Below are 14,897 nucleotides of genomic sequence, written 5' to 3' on the forward strand. Positions count from 1 at the left end.
AGAGTAATTACCAGAAGGAATATCCCCAGGCACTTACTCTGCAGCCCAGTGACATCTTACAAACACTGGGGTGTGGGTGCTTTTCCAATTTCAGTACTGGAGACCCATATCATTATTTTAAAGATTTGTTTTGTTTTTCCAGTGTGTGTGTGTGTGTGTGTGTGTGTGAGTGTGTGTTGGGCATGTGGGTGTACTCACTCATGCATGTATGCGGAGGCCAGAGGTCAAAGTCCAGTGTCTTCCTCTATCATTCTCCAGTCTATTTTTTTTTTGGGAGAGAGCTGCTCGCTGAACCCACAGAGAGACTGGCTGGCACGTGAGACCAGGGGAGCCGTCCATCTCTATGCCCTTGTGCTGGGGTTATTGGTGAGCACTACCGCACTTTGCTGTTGTTTGTTTTTTAATGTGAGTGCTTAGTACCCAGACTCAGGTTCTCACGCTCACAGAGCAAACACTCTGCCCGAGGAGCCACCCCTCCAGCCTTGATCATCCTTCACTTTCCAAAGTTCCTCCTTAGTATTAACGCCCGGAGGAATTATGAAGAGGAGGCTCCACCGGCTTCCGAGAGAGATTATTTAGGATCATGAAAAGACAGAGCAAAAAGAAATGCAATTCCAGCTCTGTCCAACAGGTTGTATCATACTGTGTATGTATGCTAACTCATACACAGCCCTTGCAACCATTCCTCAGGTCACTTCCAGTAAATCTTCCTGTCGCAGATGGGAAAAATGTCCACGAGGTGACATAATCTGTCCAAGATCACATAGGCAGTAAGTGTCAGAGCCTACCGAGAAAAAGTGAAATTCTTTTGTCCTTTGTGCCAGTCCTTGCTGCAGAGTAACAAACATGCTCAAGAATACACAGCCTAAAAAAAAAAAGGAAAGAATAGAAAAAAGAAGACTGCACAGCCTGCCAGATCTGGTTTGTATGCACTGGTGCTGCAAGCAGTGACATTTCACTCCGCTTTCCATGGAGGTCATGATCTGCAACTAGCTCTTCCTGTTTAGCCCCAAGGCTCAGATTTCTTTAGGATTTGGATTTCGATTGACTTGTTGGTTTTTGCTGTTTTTTTTGTTTTGTTTTGTTCCTGTGTGTGTTCGTGTGTGTGTGTGTGCGTGTGTGTGTGTGTGTCTGTGTGTTTTTGTTGTTTTGTTTTGTGTTGAGCCAGAGTTTTTCTGTGTAGCCCTGGCTGTCCTGGACCTCCCTCTGTAGACCAGGATGGCCTCAAACTCAGAGATTCACCTGCCTCTACCTCCTGAGTGCTAAGACCGAAGGTGTGCGCCACTACCCACCCAGCCTGTCTTATCTTTTGAGAGAGTCTCATGAAGCCCAGGCTGATCCTGAGAACTCATTCTGCAGCCCGCCATCTTGAACTTCTGTTCCTCCTGCTCCCAGCTCTCTGGTGGAGGGATTAGAGGTGTGCGCCAGGTAGTTTACACTCGTTCCCTGTGCATAACCCTGGCTGTCCTGGAACTCGCTCTATAGTCCCAGTTGGCCTCAAATTCATAGGACCCCCTGCCTCTGCTTCCCAAGTGCTGGGATTAAAGGCATGCACCACTATGCCAGGCATGAGACCTCTTCTTATGTGCTTCCCACACATGTCTCATTTCAACCTTATCGACTAGCCATATCATTTTACCCAGGGGAGGGAAAGAGAGAGGGAGAATGGAAGAGGAGGGAGAGCCTGAACAGCTCTGCATTACATAACACTATTTGGCCAGTGAGGGAAACAATAGTCCTGTACCATTATAAAGGAAAACAGGTGTTGGTGGTAATCCCAGCACTTGAGAGACTGAGGCAGGGCAGTTTCCAGTGTTAGACCAGCAAGGATGTGGTGGTTAGTTTTGTGTCAGTTTGACACAAGCTAAGGTCTTTGGGGAAGAGGAACCTCAACTGAGAACACGCCTCCATCGGATTGGCTTGTAGATCAGCCTGTGGGGCATTTTTTTGATCAACGATTGACATGGGAGGGCCCAGTCCACGGTGGGCAGTGCCACCCGCAGGCAGGTGGTCCTCCTGGGTGGTATAAGAAAGCGGGCTGAGCAAGTCATGGAGAGCAAGCCAGTCAGCAGCATTCCTCCATGTTTTCTTCTTCAGTTTCTGCCAGAGGTTCCTGCCTTGATTTCCTGTCCTGACTCCTCTGTGGCGGAGCATAAGCTGTAAAGTGAAATGAATCCTTTTCTCCCTGAGTTGCCTTTGGTCACGGTGTTTATCACTAGGATGATGAACCACACAGCAAGGCCCTATCTCAATACACGTACAGTTGGGGCTGGAGAGGTGGCTCAGTAGGAAAGAGCATTTGTTCTCACAGAGGACCTGGGATCTGTTACCCTCCTCTGACCTCTGGGGACTCACACGGTGCATAAACATACATATACACAAACACTCAAACACATAAAACGAATAAATCTAAGAACTTTAAAATTATAATGAAGCTGAACAATTCCTATTTCCCAGGGATGCTGTAGTTCCTGTTACTGTCGTGGGCACTGTTCTGTCCTTGTTGTTCCTGCTCTAAACCCACTGCATTGCCATCATACAACATCACAGCAGCACAGCTGTGTAGAGTGCACAATACATGATGATGACAAGCTATGGATCTTAAAAATCTAACCCCCGTCCCAAACAAAAAGGTTGACGGTAGAACAGATAGAACAGAACAGGGTAGGCTGGCTTTGTAGCACTGACCTGCTACTCCAGTACTCGGGTGGTGAAGACAGGGAGAGCAGGAGTTTAAAGCCATCCTCTGCTGCATGGTGACTTCAACGTGGGCTACATGAGACCCTGTCTCAGACAAACAAAAATGTTCCGTGTTACCCTGACATCTTGTGTCTATCACATCTCAATTCCATCAAAAGGCATGCTGAGTGGCAGCCATATGTATGGCCATCTATGTGTGCATAAGCAGCCTCTGATGTTTGCACAACCACAAAATTGCCGATGATGCATTTCTCAGGATGTGACCATGCCAGATATGTCAAGGATGACATATGTCACTAGTGAGTGGAGCAGTGTTTGAACTGAGTTCACATTTAGCCTTCCTAAGCGACTTCTAAAACAGGAGCAACGTGTTTATTTCTCCCTCCCTGGCATGTATTTAGGCTACTGCTCAGCTCTCCCCCATTAAAAACAATATTAACTGACATCCTCGTACACAATACTTTAAATCGATATGGGTGTCTCCTAGGCTGCATTCTGATGGTGCACTTTCCAGTCAATAACTGGGTAGGGGATCATTACCTTTTTGTATGGTGAAATTGCTTAACATTTCTTCAGAAAGTTGTTTTGCTGTTTTCCTCTGTTTTTTTTTTCTTAAAGATTTGCATATTTATATGGGTGTTTTGCATGCTGTGTACGTCTGTACACTACATGTATGAAGTGCTCACAGAGGTCATAAGAAAGCATCTGTGGTGGTTTGCATGAAAATAAGCTCCACGGGGTTATAAGGAGTGGCTTTATTGGAGGTGTGGCCTTGTTGGAGTAGGTGTAGCCTTGTTAAAGGAAGCGTGTCCCTGGGTGGGCTTCAAGATTTCAAAAGCCCACACTAGACCCATGTTCTTCCTCTCTGCTATCTGTAAATCAGGATGTAGAACTTTCAGCTACTTCATCAGCGCCACATCCGCCTGCATGCTGCCATGCTCCCTGCCATGGTAATGGACCAACCTCTGAAACTGTAGGCCAGCCCCAGCTAAATATTTTCTTTTATAGGAGTTGTCTTGATGGCCAGGGTGTCTCTTCACAACACTAGAACAGTGGCTAAGGCACTCGGTGACAATAGAACAGTGACTAAGACCCACGGACCTATAATTCTAGCATGTGAGAGGTGTGAAAACTTAGAGTTTGAGTTCAGCCTGGGCTACTTAGAAACAAACAAACAATAACAACAAAACAGTTCTAGCAGGGAAAAAAGGGGGAAAAGCTGGGCATGGTCATCATACCTGTAATCTTAGAGGATCAGGCGTTCAGGGCCAGCTTCAACTACATTGTGAGCTGGGGGCCAGCCTGGGCTACATGAGACCTTGTCTAGACAGAAAAAAAAGAAAGACAGACTAGCTAGAGTGGTGGCTAAGTAGTTATGATCACTTGCTACTCTTCCAGAGGACCTGATGAGTTTGGTTTCCTGCACCCACATGGTGGCTTGCCACTCCATGCCCACTTCTCCCTTTGCATTTCCAGGCTCATTGTGTACTGAGCTGGACTGGAGGAGGGAGTGAAGCTTACCTGGGTTGGCTGGGTGTTACACAGAATCTTGGTTGACATGAATGAGAAACAGCCTTCTCAGGAGACAGCGTCAGTGAGACGGCTGTTTAATTGGGGAGTGGGCAGAGGTTTTTGGGGTGAGTGTACATCATTGGCCAGGGCCGAGGTGCTAGGAATGCCTTATTTGCATGAAAGGGTTTCCAGGTGCTTGCTGGACATGACCTTATAAAAAGAGAGGAAGCCTTGCAGTAACCTTGCTGCCAGGCCAACAGACTACCAGAAGGGTGGCAGAGGTGGGGGCCATAAGGCTACATGGGCCAGGACATGCAGGCCCAGGGCAGGTCCTAGTCCTGCTGGTCTCAAGACAAGATTTTCAGGGTTTAGATGTGCTTAGCACTCTTGCTCTGGACCCGCTCACCCAGTTGCATGGCTCCGCAGCCCTACAGTGGCTGACAACTGTAACAGGGCCCCAGAACTTAGTCAGCCCTGAGACCTTAGCACAACTCCATGGTGGGAGTACCGTTGAGGCTGTAAAACTCAGCATGTAGACAGCACCACCTGCCAAAACTAAAACAAAGACCTGATCCATCAAAGCTCATTGTCCTGGGAAAGTCTCTGAATACACTAAGCTTTTTGGCTTCTGTAGCTCTGCTTCCAGCTAACTGTTCTTCTTAACTGAACTATGTCAGCCCAGGACATGGTTTTTGTGCTTAAGAGCTCATCCTGAGAAAGGCTTGGGGCTGTACTGGGGTTCCCAAACACCCAGTGTAGTTATCGGCCAGCTAATAAATGGCTTAAACCTAAGTCCGAGCAGTTCTTTCTGGTGGATATTCCATAACAACAACCACCTACAATCGTAGGTCCAGATGATCTTTGGGTCTTCTAGCCTCCATGGGCACCGCACACAGGTGGCATGCGTACATACAGGCTAGACATTCACACATATAAGATAAAAATAAATAGCTCTGAAAAAGAAAAATGAAGGATAAGCAGAGGAGGGGTGTGGCTTAGTGATACAGCACATAACACATGCTTAGCATATGTGAGGCAAAAGGTAATATTCCTAAATTCATACTTGTAAAAAATTTTTTTGAGGATAACAGTGAGTGTTATTAATGTGTTTGGCACTCAGAAAGTGTTTAATAAATTGCTTAATAAATAGTTCTGATTTAAATACCCAGCATTAAACATAAACACTCAGGGCATATAGTGTACACATTCCCCCTTTTTTCCCTTTCTTCCTTCTTCCTGGACAGAACTTGTAATGGACAGAGAAGCCTCCGTGGACTGTGGAGGTAACTTTGATAGAAACTATGTGAAGACTGGTGGAGTAGAAAGATAAACTTTTGATTTCTAAAGAAACCATGAAATTACCTTAGCAATTTTAGACAGCTTATCTCCAAATGTTTTTTTTTCTTTCTCTTTCATTTTCTTTTTTCTTTCTTTCTTTTTAAAACAGGTTTCTATATGTAGCTCTGACTGAAATTCTCGAACTCACAGAGATCCTTTAGCGTTTGCCTCCTGAGTGCTAAGATTAAAGGGGTATACCACCACACCTGGCTCAAATGCTTCTCATCTAGAAAACTTTTTTTTAAAGGATCACACTATGTACACACTCAATGAACTCACTATGTAGCCCAGACTGGCCTCAAATTCCTGATCCTCCTGCCTCAGCACCCCCAATTCTGAGATTGCAAGTATGTGCCACCATGCCTATCTGCAATTCCTCATTTTTTTGTTTTTGTTTTTTGTTTGTTTTTCTTTTTTAAGGCAGGGTTTCTCTATGTAGCTTTGGTTGTCCTGGACTCACTTTGTAGACCAGGCTGGCTTCTAACTCACAGAGATCCGCCTGCCTCTGCCTCCCTGAGTGCTGGCATTAAAGGTGTGTGTCACCATGTCTGGCAACATTTCTTAATTCTCTTCAATTTTTTTTTTCTTTTCTACTTAGTGTACTAAGCCTAACTTTGCTTACCTTCGAGCCTTGAGCTAAGTTGTGGGCAGAGAGCAATGTTGGTCATGGAGAAATTATTGCTAGGCAGTTGGAGTTGGGGACATCCATTTTGGAACTAGATACAGAGCTAAGAAGGACCCTGAACTCTTGACTCTGGGTTTGCAAGTGTGCACCTCAATGCTGGCTTGGCGATTCTTGTTACAAAGTGGTAGAAGGAAAGGAACACGAGGCCCTTTCTTCTGCCTCTGGACATTGTCCTAAAGATAAGATATTTCAGCTTCCAAGCCATCTGCTGAGCATGTGAGAAGCCAGTCTGATGACCCAGCTAATGCCTGACGACAGCAGAACAGGGAGAAAGAGGAACCCGGGTAGCTGTGGAATGTGCAGGCCTGCCACTAAGTTAAGGTACCTGGAATCTGCCAAGTACAGACTTCCATGCATCTGGGATCACGGCATCCTTCCAATGCTGAGCCCGCTACAGCTGGACTTTAGGCAATTTGTAGCAAACTTCTGAGTAAAGCCAGCGGAGGATAAGGTCCAAGGTGTGGCCACCCAGTAAAAGGGCTAGCTGATAGGAAGTGTGGGTGAAGGTCATGGACGGTCAGGAGGTAAGAAGTCAAGAGGCCAAAGTAGGGTACGGACAACCTCAGGAAAAGAGAGTTGACCAAGGAGATGGCAGTGCTTAGGGGGGATAAGAAGAGCACAGGGCAGGAGCCAGTCCTCAGAGAATGAAGAGAAGGTGAGGGGAAGTGTGAGGGCAGACAGAGGGGAAGACACTGAATGGTTTGGAGCTTAAAGAGCTGGTGTTTTGAGGTGAAGGGGGAACCATATCAGTCAGGATCATTTTGCTTATAAAGAATGAAAAGCAGTTGCTGCCTGGTAAAACGGTGCACAATTGGGGCTGCTGTGACAGACAGCTCAGCAGTTAAGAACACTGGCCACAAGCTGGGCATGGTGGTGCAGGCCTTTAATCCCAGCACTCTGGGAGGTAGAGGCAGGTGGATCTCCGAGAGTTAGAGGCCAGCCTGGTCTACAAAGTAAGTCCAGGAAAGCCAAGGCTACATAGAGAAACCCTGTTTCAAAAAAGAACACTCACTGCTCTTCCAGAGGTCCTAAATTCAATTCCTGCAACCACATGGTGGCTCATAACCATCTCTAAAGGGATCTGAAGCTCTCTTCTGGTGTGCAGATATACATGCAGGCAGACCACTCCTACATTAAAAAAGAAAGTACATAAGTAATTAATTTTTAAAATGGTGCACAGCTGTAATCCCCGGTAAGTAGTTTGTTGAGACAGGAGAATAAGGGCTTCAGGTCAGCCAGAGCTCTGCAGTGAAACCCTGCCCCCAAACACCCCAACAACAACAGAAACCCGAGCATGGCTAGTGCTCTGGTAACCCCAAGATTTTTAGGATGGGGAGCCAGATGGGTCTCTGATGGTTGCTGACTGCCAGCTAAGCCCCAAACTGGAAGAGAGCTAAACAAAGCCAGAGACCTTGTCTCAAGAGAACAGAGGGGAAACTGATAGAGGGAGACATCAGATTTCTTTCTCTGCTCTCCAGTGTACAGCTGTACACACACACACACACACACACACACACACACACACACACACACATGCACGCACGCACGCACACACACAAACACTAAACAAAAAAACACAGAAACAAACAAACAAAAAATCCACAAAATGAAACAATCCTGCCACTTAGATCTCTCCTGCTTTGGAAGCCTCTGTCCTGCCCTTCTTTCTAGCATGGATCCTCCAGTGTTTGCCTTTTTCTTGTCAGCTTACAGCCAGTATGTATGCAGGATTTGAGCTTTTGGTCTGATACACATGTTGAAAGTATCTGTTCTCATTCTGGGGCCTCCTTTTCACTTTTGAGCAAACACTTGTTAATTCCACATCCAGGGGCTGGAGAGACGGCTCAGTGGTTAAGAGCACTGACTGCTCTTACAGAGGTCCTGAGTTCAATTCCCAGCAACCACATGGTGGCTCACAGCTATCTGTACTGGGATCTGATGCCCTCTTCTGACATGCAGGTGTACGTGCAGATAGAACACTCATATACATAAAATAAATAAATCTTAAAAAAAAATCCACATCCAATGCTACGGGTGTAAAGAGGATATTTTTCACTATGTTTTTCCCTTTAAGATTTCAGGGTGTGGGCAGCCTTACTGACTTGGCACTTCTCAAAGTACAAGGTTCTTTTTCTTAAGATTTATTTTTATTTTGTATGTATGATTTCTTTTTTTTTTTTCTTTTTTTTTTTTTTTGGCACGTATAGATGAGCATCACTTGTGTGCTTGGTGCCAGAGGAGGTCAGGAGAGGGCAGACAATCCCATTAAAGCTACAGATAGATACGAGCCACCATAAACGTGAGGGGAACCCAACCCAGGTCTTTTGGAAGAACAGCCAGTGCTCTTCACCTCGGAGCCACCTCTGCAGTCCCTGCAGTACTGGATTTTGAGCTTCTTTCCCTCTTGCTCTCCCGCTGCCACCAGGTCACGCAGTGAGCTCTGGTCCTCTGGGTCGATGAGGCCAGGGAGTGCGGTTTGCCACCACAGACTGATCCCAGGTTGGGTGGGAGGGGCTGGGGACCAAGCTCTGGCCTTGGGTCTGCTGACGAGGTGCTCTGGGATGCTCAGCTGTTCATGGACCCTCAGAGCTGCATCAGCCACACTGGAGCACAGGCAGGATCCATTTGCAGACAGGCCTGGAGTGCCACCATTTTGGCCTCTCAGACAACCTCTTCAGGGTGGTTTCATGTTGCCCTGTTGGAGTGAGGCTGATGGATACCTTTGATAAACAGAGCAATGCTCAGCCAACTCTTTTTTTTTTTTTTTTGAAACCTTCTCCTATGGTGCCTAATAGAAACTCCATATACAACATGCTCAAAAAGTCTTATAGACAGGGCCATCAAGATGAATCGGTTGGGGCTGGAGAGATGGCTGAGTGGTTAAGAGGACTGACTGCCCTTTCAGAGGTCCTGGGTTCAGTACCTGAATGACTGCCTGTTTACCCCAGGATCTGATACTCTCACATAGACATACATGCAGGCAAAACACCAATACACATAAAATAAAAATAAAAAATTTTAAGGTTAATCATGATGTTACACATCTTTTTTTAAAAAATAATTCATTTATTATTTATCCAGCGTTCTGCCTGCATGTGTGCCTGCACACCAGAAGAAGGCACGGGATTTCACTATAGATGGTTGTGAGCTACTATACCCTGCTGAGATATTAATTATTAACATCATTCTGGCATCTGACAAATGCCTATGACCACAAGAGTGATCATGTTAGATAGATAAGGGACAAAAGAAAACAGGCAAATATAGATGTGGAACCCAAGCCTCTCTCACCATTTTTGCCTCAGAGGACACACCCCAGGCTCACCTCCTTCTCTTGGTTCTTCTAGCCGATTTACCTCATCCTCCAAGTGCTGTCCTTAAGCACTTTCTCACAGTTGCTTAGAACAAAACCACAGTTCCTGAGTGATTCACAGCTCTGGAGGCTCTGGAGTCCCTGGGGTAGAGCTTGGCATGGCAAGTCTCACTGCAGCCCCCATGCCCTTAGCTTTCTCTCTGGCAAGTGGGGCAGGGGGACAACACAAGGGACACTGAGTGGCCACTCCTGTTCGTCTTCTACCTTGTCCTCCACATCTCTCCCAATTCCCAGCAGTGTTAGAGCTCTCGCTGAAATAAAGACCACAGCTCTGATGTCTTAAAACAGCAGAAATTTATTCCTTCATATTTCTTGAGGCCGAAAGTCCACAATCAAGGTGTAGGCATCGTAAGTTCCTTTCGAGCCTCTGAAGGAGAATCTTCTCAAGCCTCTCTCCTGATTCTAGTGACTGCTGGCAGGCCTTGGTGTTACTGTTTGCATCTGAAATGACCCCTGATTGCTCATGTATTTGACTACCTGTTTCCTAGCTGGTGGCATTATCTTGGGAGATTATAGAACCTTCTGGATGGGATACATGCTGGCAAATTTCGGTCACCAGGGACAGGCCTCTCAGCGTTATAACCCTGCTCTCTTTGCTTCGTCATCTGCTGAGAGCTGAACAGGCTGTCTCCTATGGTCCTGGCGTGGTGCTCTGAGGCAACTCAGCTGCATGGCTTCTCATACCACTGACTGTATACCCTGCAATTGTGGACCAAAGAAACCTCTCCTTTCTGAAGCTGCTTCTGTCAGTGATGTGCAAAGTAAGTGATACAGGAGCTGGGGAGATAGCTCAGTTGGCAAAGTGCTTGCTATGCAAGCATGATGGCCTGAGTTCAGTTCCTGGTACCAACATAAGAAACCAGGCAGGCACATGCCTGTAAATCCCAGCACTCTGGGAGGCAGAGGCAGGCGGATCTCTGTGAGTTCAAGGCCAGCTTGGTCTACAAAGCGAGTCCAAGTTAGCCAAGGTTACAGAGAGAAACCCTGTTTCAAAAAACCAAAAACTACTACTATTACTACTACAAACCAGCAAGGGGCCAAAGAGATGGCTCAGAAGTTAGAGCTTTTCCAGAGGACCTGGGTTCAATTCTCAGCACCCAAATCGGGACTCTCAGCCATCTGAAACTCTAGCTCCAAGGAATCTGATGGCCTTTTCTCACCTCTGCAGGTAACAGGTGTGCACAGACATACATGCAGACAAAACACCTGTACACTTAAAAAAATAAGTTCAAGGCCAGGGATGGCAGTGTATGCCTATAATCCCAGCACTAGGGAGGCAGAAGCAAGCGGACTCTGGGACTTGCTGGTGAGAAATCATGTTGGCATAAAAAGGGTGGGACAGATGTTGGCCTAGAGACGTGATACAGCATCAAAGAGGGAAGCTTTTTGTTTTGCAGTTGATTTGTCCACCGCAGTTATCTGACAGCACAGACCCAGATCCCAGGTACCTGATCTTTCTCTTTCCTCCAGGGAGAAGCTGTAGATCTGGATTTCTACACGAACTCCCACAATTTTCAAAAGGTGACAAGTGTATAAAAACATCAGAAACCAGCCATGAGGCCAACATCTAAACAACCACCCTGCTATGACTGCTGTTCAACCTGTGTGCCATCACACATTCCCAGTTACAAAGCCTTGACCGAGGATGAGGATATGTCCTGGCCAGGCGCTGCTGGATGCTGTGATGAAGAGATGCCCCAAGGTTTAGTTTCTGGTCTGAAGGAATTCAGAGCTTCTTGAGCTACATGTAAATACATTTTATAAAACTGTGCCAACCCCACAAAACTATATGGTCTTTAGAGGCCAGTCTCACTCACTGGAATGTTCTCTGACAGACCGGTTCTTCCCCTGATCACACTGGATAAACGAGGCACTGGGGTACAAATGCGGTCTTCAGAATGCAGAGATGACGCCTGCCAGCATCAGCCTTTGGTGCAGAGAGAATACGCACACGTGTGTATATTCTCATCCATGTATACACGGATGAGAACCAGAAGCAAACACAGAGAAAGCGACAACATGTGGAGAGGATTATTTGGGTTTGCTAGCCAGCCAAGCCAGAAAGGGGGGTGGGGAGAACTCCAGATGAGACCCTGTCTCAAGAGACTAAGGCAGAGAGTGAGGACATTCCACATCCTCCTCTGGCCTCCACACCCGTGGCATATTCAGAGAGCCACACGGATGCATACATCACACACATACATGTGGACCACACACATCATAGCAGAAGAGAGCAAAGCAAACAGGCTGATTGTAAGGGCTGATCCTTGCCTCACCTTGTTTATGAATGTGCAAAGGACCTTTATATGTGTGCTTGGGTTTTGTGTGTAAACACATGTGTTTGCTTAATGGAGGTCCAGGGAACAGGGACTTTGTCTTCTTCTTTTCGAGTGTTTGCATCTGGCAGTTTCAAATAAAAAGTGTATGGTGTGATAAGGGTGTGAAGAGCAGGTTGGTAGCTGGGATTCTGGGGTCAAATAGCATGGGTGCCTCTTTTACTTTATTAACTAATTAATTTAGTTTTTTTAAAGATTTATTTATTATTTATACAACATTTTCCCTGCACATTAGATCTTACTATACATGGTTTTGAGCCACCATGTGGTTGATTGGGAATTGAACTCAGGACCTTTGGAAGAATAGCGAGTGTTCTTAACTTCTGAGCCATCTTTCCAGCCCCTAATTTAGTTTTTTGAGACAGGGTTTCTCTGTGTAGTTCTGGCTGTCTTAGCACTCACTCTGTAGACCAGACTGTCCTTGAACTCAGAGATCGGCCTGCCTCTGCTGGGAATACAGGTGTGTGTCAGCATGCCTGGTTTCAAGGGTGCTTCCTGATTGTGGGCAAATCACCATCATGGGGCTCACAATGTAAAGGCCAGCGATGCATATCTACCTTACAAACAGACTGAAGAGTTTAGAATAGTGGAGTTTGGTGGCAAATGCCTTTAATTTCAGCCTTTGGGAAGCAGAGGCAGGTGGGGCAGGCAGATCTCTGGGAGTTTGAGCCCAGCATGGTTTATACCGTAGCCAGAACAATGGGGCTATGTGGTGAGATCTTGGCCACTCCCCAACCCCACACCCCCCAAAAAATTGTGGAGAGCAAAAATGAACCTAACAAATGACAGCAGTATCCCAATGGCTAGTGTCACAGCCAGTGCCTGGCTCTGGGCTAAGTCCCTTCAGAACCAGTTAAAAGATCACTCACAAGGAGGGCCGTCCTCCTTTTCTTCTATGGGAAGGGCTGTAAAAGCTGCTCAGGGGTTTAATGTTTGCAGCTGTCCAAGTGCATTCTACAGGAGAGAGGGGTTTGCCTCAGGGTGAAGCCAAAGGTGGGTGCCGGGTGCCCTCACCTGGCAGAGTCGGGTAAAGGCAACTCCAGCCTGACTAAGGCTGACCTCAGAGGTGCAAGGATGCCTTTAGGACTGGGTTTCTCCTTCACAGGGAGCTGCCCAGGGGCAGCGGGGGAGGGAAGGAGAGTAGGAGGAAGGGGGGGAGGGGAAGGGATGGTGGTGGTGAAACTTTTAAGGTTTCCCGGCTAAGAGCCACCTGCTTTCTCGGTGTCTCTTCCCTGAGACGGGCCCACCCATCAGACTTGGCCGAGCCCCTTGTTACAAACCCTCAGTGCACTCTTCCACAGGCTTGTCATTTGAGAGGCGGAGCGGTGGCTCAGCCTGCCGACCCTCTGATGGCTGCCGAGTCTGGACGAGCCTCTTAGCATGTGCCAGAACCAGAGAGTCTTGTAGAAGAGCAAAAGGTCACCTTCAGCTACCTACCAAGTTGGAGGCTAACCTGGGCTACAGGAGACCCGGTTTTAACCTCCCCCCTCTCCACCGCTCCCCTTTCTGTCTCTGTCTCTGTCTCTGTCTCTATCTCTGTCTCTCTCTCCTCTCTGTCTCTGTTTCACCCCCATCTCCAGGAAAAAACTCACATTCAGAGAATTCCTGACTCGGGAACAACCAAGATCATCGGCTGAAGGCAAGAGGCTGGGGCAGAGTCACAGTCATTTCACAAACATTGTGTCAGATGCTGAACTGGACGTTGAGGATAGAACATTTGGCCAAGCTGGACACATTTCGGACATGGCAGGTCATGAAAGCATCCCTAACACTTGGACCTCATTCTGTTTTGTCACCAATGAGTCCACAGTGAAAGGCTGGACCATGGGAAGGCAAGTGAGGATGATTTGGAATGGACAGCCTGGGATGCTTCTCAGCCAATAGCCAGGATCCTGCTCACTCCACCCCTGGCACAGGGGAAGGGAGATGCAAAGGGCAAGGGGAGAGGCCTGACAGGCCTCACTGGAGCTTGGACTATGAGAAGGGGCACCTGGTGGCCACGTGTCACCGAGCTTTTCACTGGAGCCTGTGTCCCGCCTCCCTGGCACTGTTAGCAGCCCCTTGTATCCAGCCCAATTCATGTGTATTAAATTCCTCCATTTCTCCTCCTCCCCTCTTCACCATGACATAGAATCTCATGTAGCCTAGGACCCATTGGCAGAAGGAAAGACTCATTACCACAAATTGTCCTGTGACTTCCAGATAAACGTGTCACATTTGTTCACACACACAATAAACCTTAAAAAAAAGCTCTTTCAGGGTTCCCTCCTGGGGATTGTACCATTACGCAACAAGTCTACTGAAGGACTTGTAGACCTTTTTCAGCCTTTGACTTTAATGTCATCACTCACATGTGTCCATCTTTGGGCTAAATTCCTGGAAGTGGTTGGTTAAAGGGTGAATTTGCAGTTTGCTATCGTGTCAGCACTTACCAGGGTGTAGTTTATGAGAGTTTCCCAATGTCTCGGGGGCTCTTTCCTCAAAGCCTTACAAACAGCGCACACTCACATTTAAAAACATATGTATCTAAGTAAACTTAAAAAGAAAACCAAACATTACCTTTCTTCAAACCACATGCAATGTAGCCACAGGCCTTCCACTCCCATCTGGCACTAATGAGACACCCTGTCCCCCATTGTTCTTGCCTTGTTTCCTTTCCACTATGAAAGGATAAAAGAGCCACTCACTAAGAGATCACAGCACTCTTAAACATGTACATGCAAAAGAACAGACCCGTAAGATATGCGAAGCAAAGGATGATGGATCGGGAAGGACAAATTGAAGATTTCAATAGCCCCTTCATCATTTGGAAGAATGACTTAGCAGAGACTCATCAAGGGTGCACACTTCAGCATCGCTGGGACCCAGCAGCACCTAACTGACATCTAGCGTGTTCACTAAACAACAGCAGGATACACATTTGTTTCAGGTGCTTGAAAACCGTGCACCAAGA

The 14,897-nt window shown here is 46.9% G+C and overlaps 1 long non-coding RNA gene across 1 annotated transcript; it reads left to right on the forward strand.

Annotated features, from left to right (window-relative positions):
• Nucleotides 1-287: 287 nt before the first annotated feature.
• LOC129672658 (uncharacterized) lies at nt 288-12,162 on the forward strand. Its single transcript, XR_008719534.1, has 3 exons — nt 288-366; nt 10,097-10,369; nt 11,079-12,162. It is a non-coding gene; the product is annotated as an uncharacterized LOC129672658 (long non-coding RNA).
• Nucleotides 12,163-14,897: the final 2,735 nt, after the last annotated feature.

The sequence above is a fragment of the Psammomys obesus genome, unplaced genomic scaffold (assembly GCF_907164565.1).
Source record: "Psammomys obesus unplaced genomic scaffold, mPsaObe1.curated_primary_1811, whole genome shotgun sequence".
NCBI classification, from domain to species: domain Eukaryota; kingdom Metazoa; phylum Chordata; class Mammalia; order Rodentia; family Muridae; genus Psammomys; species Psammomys obesus.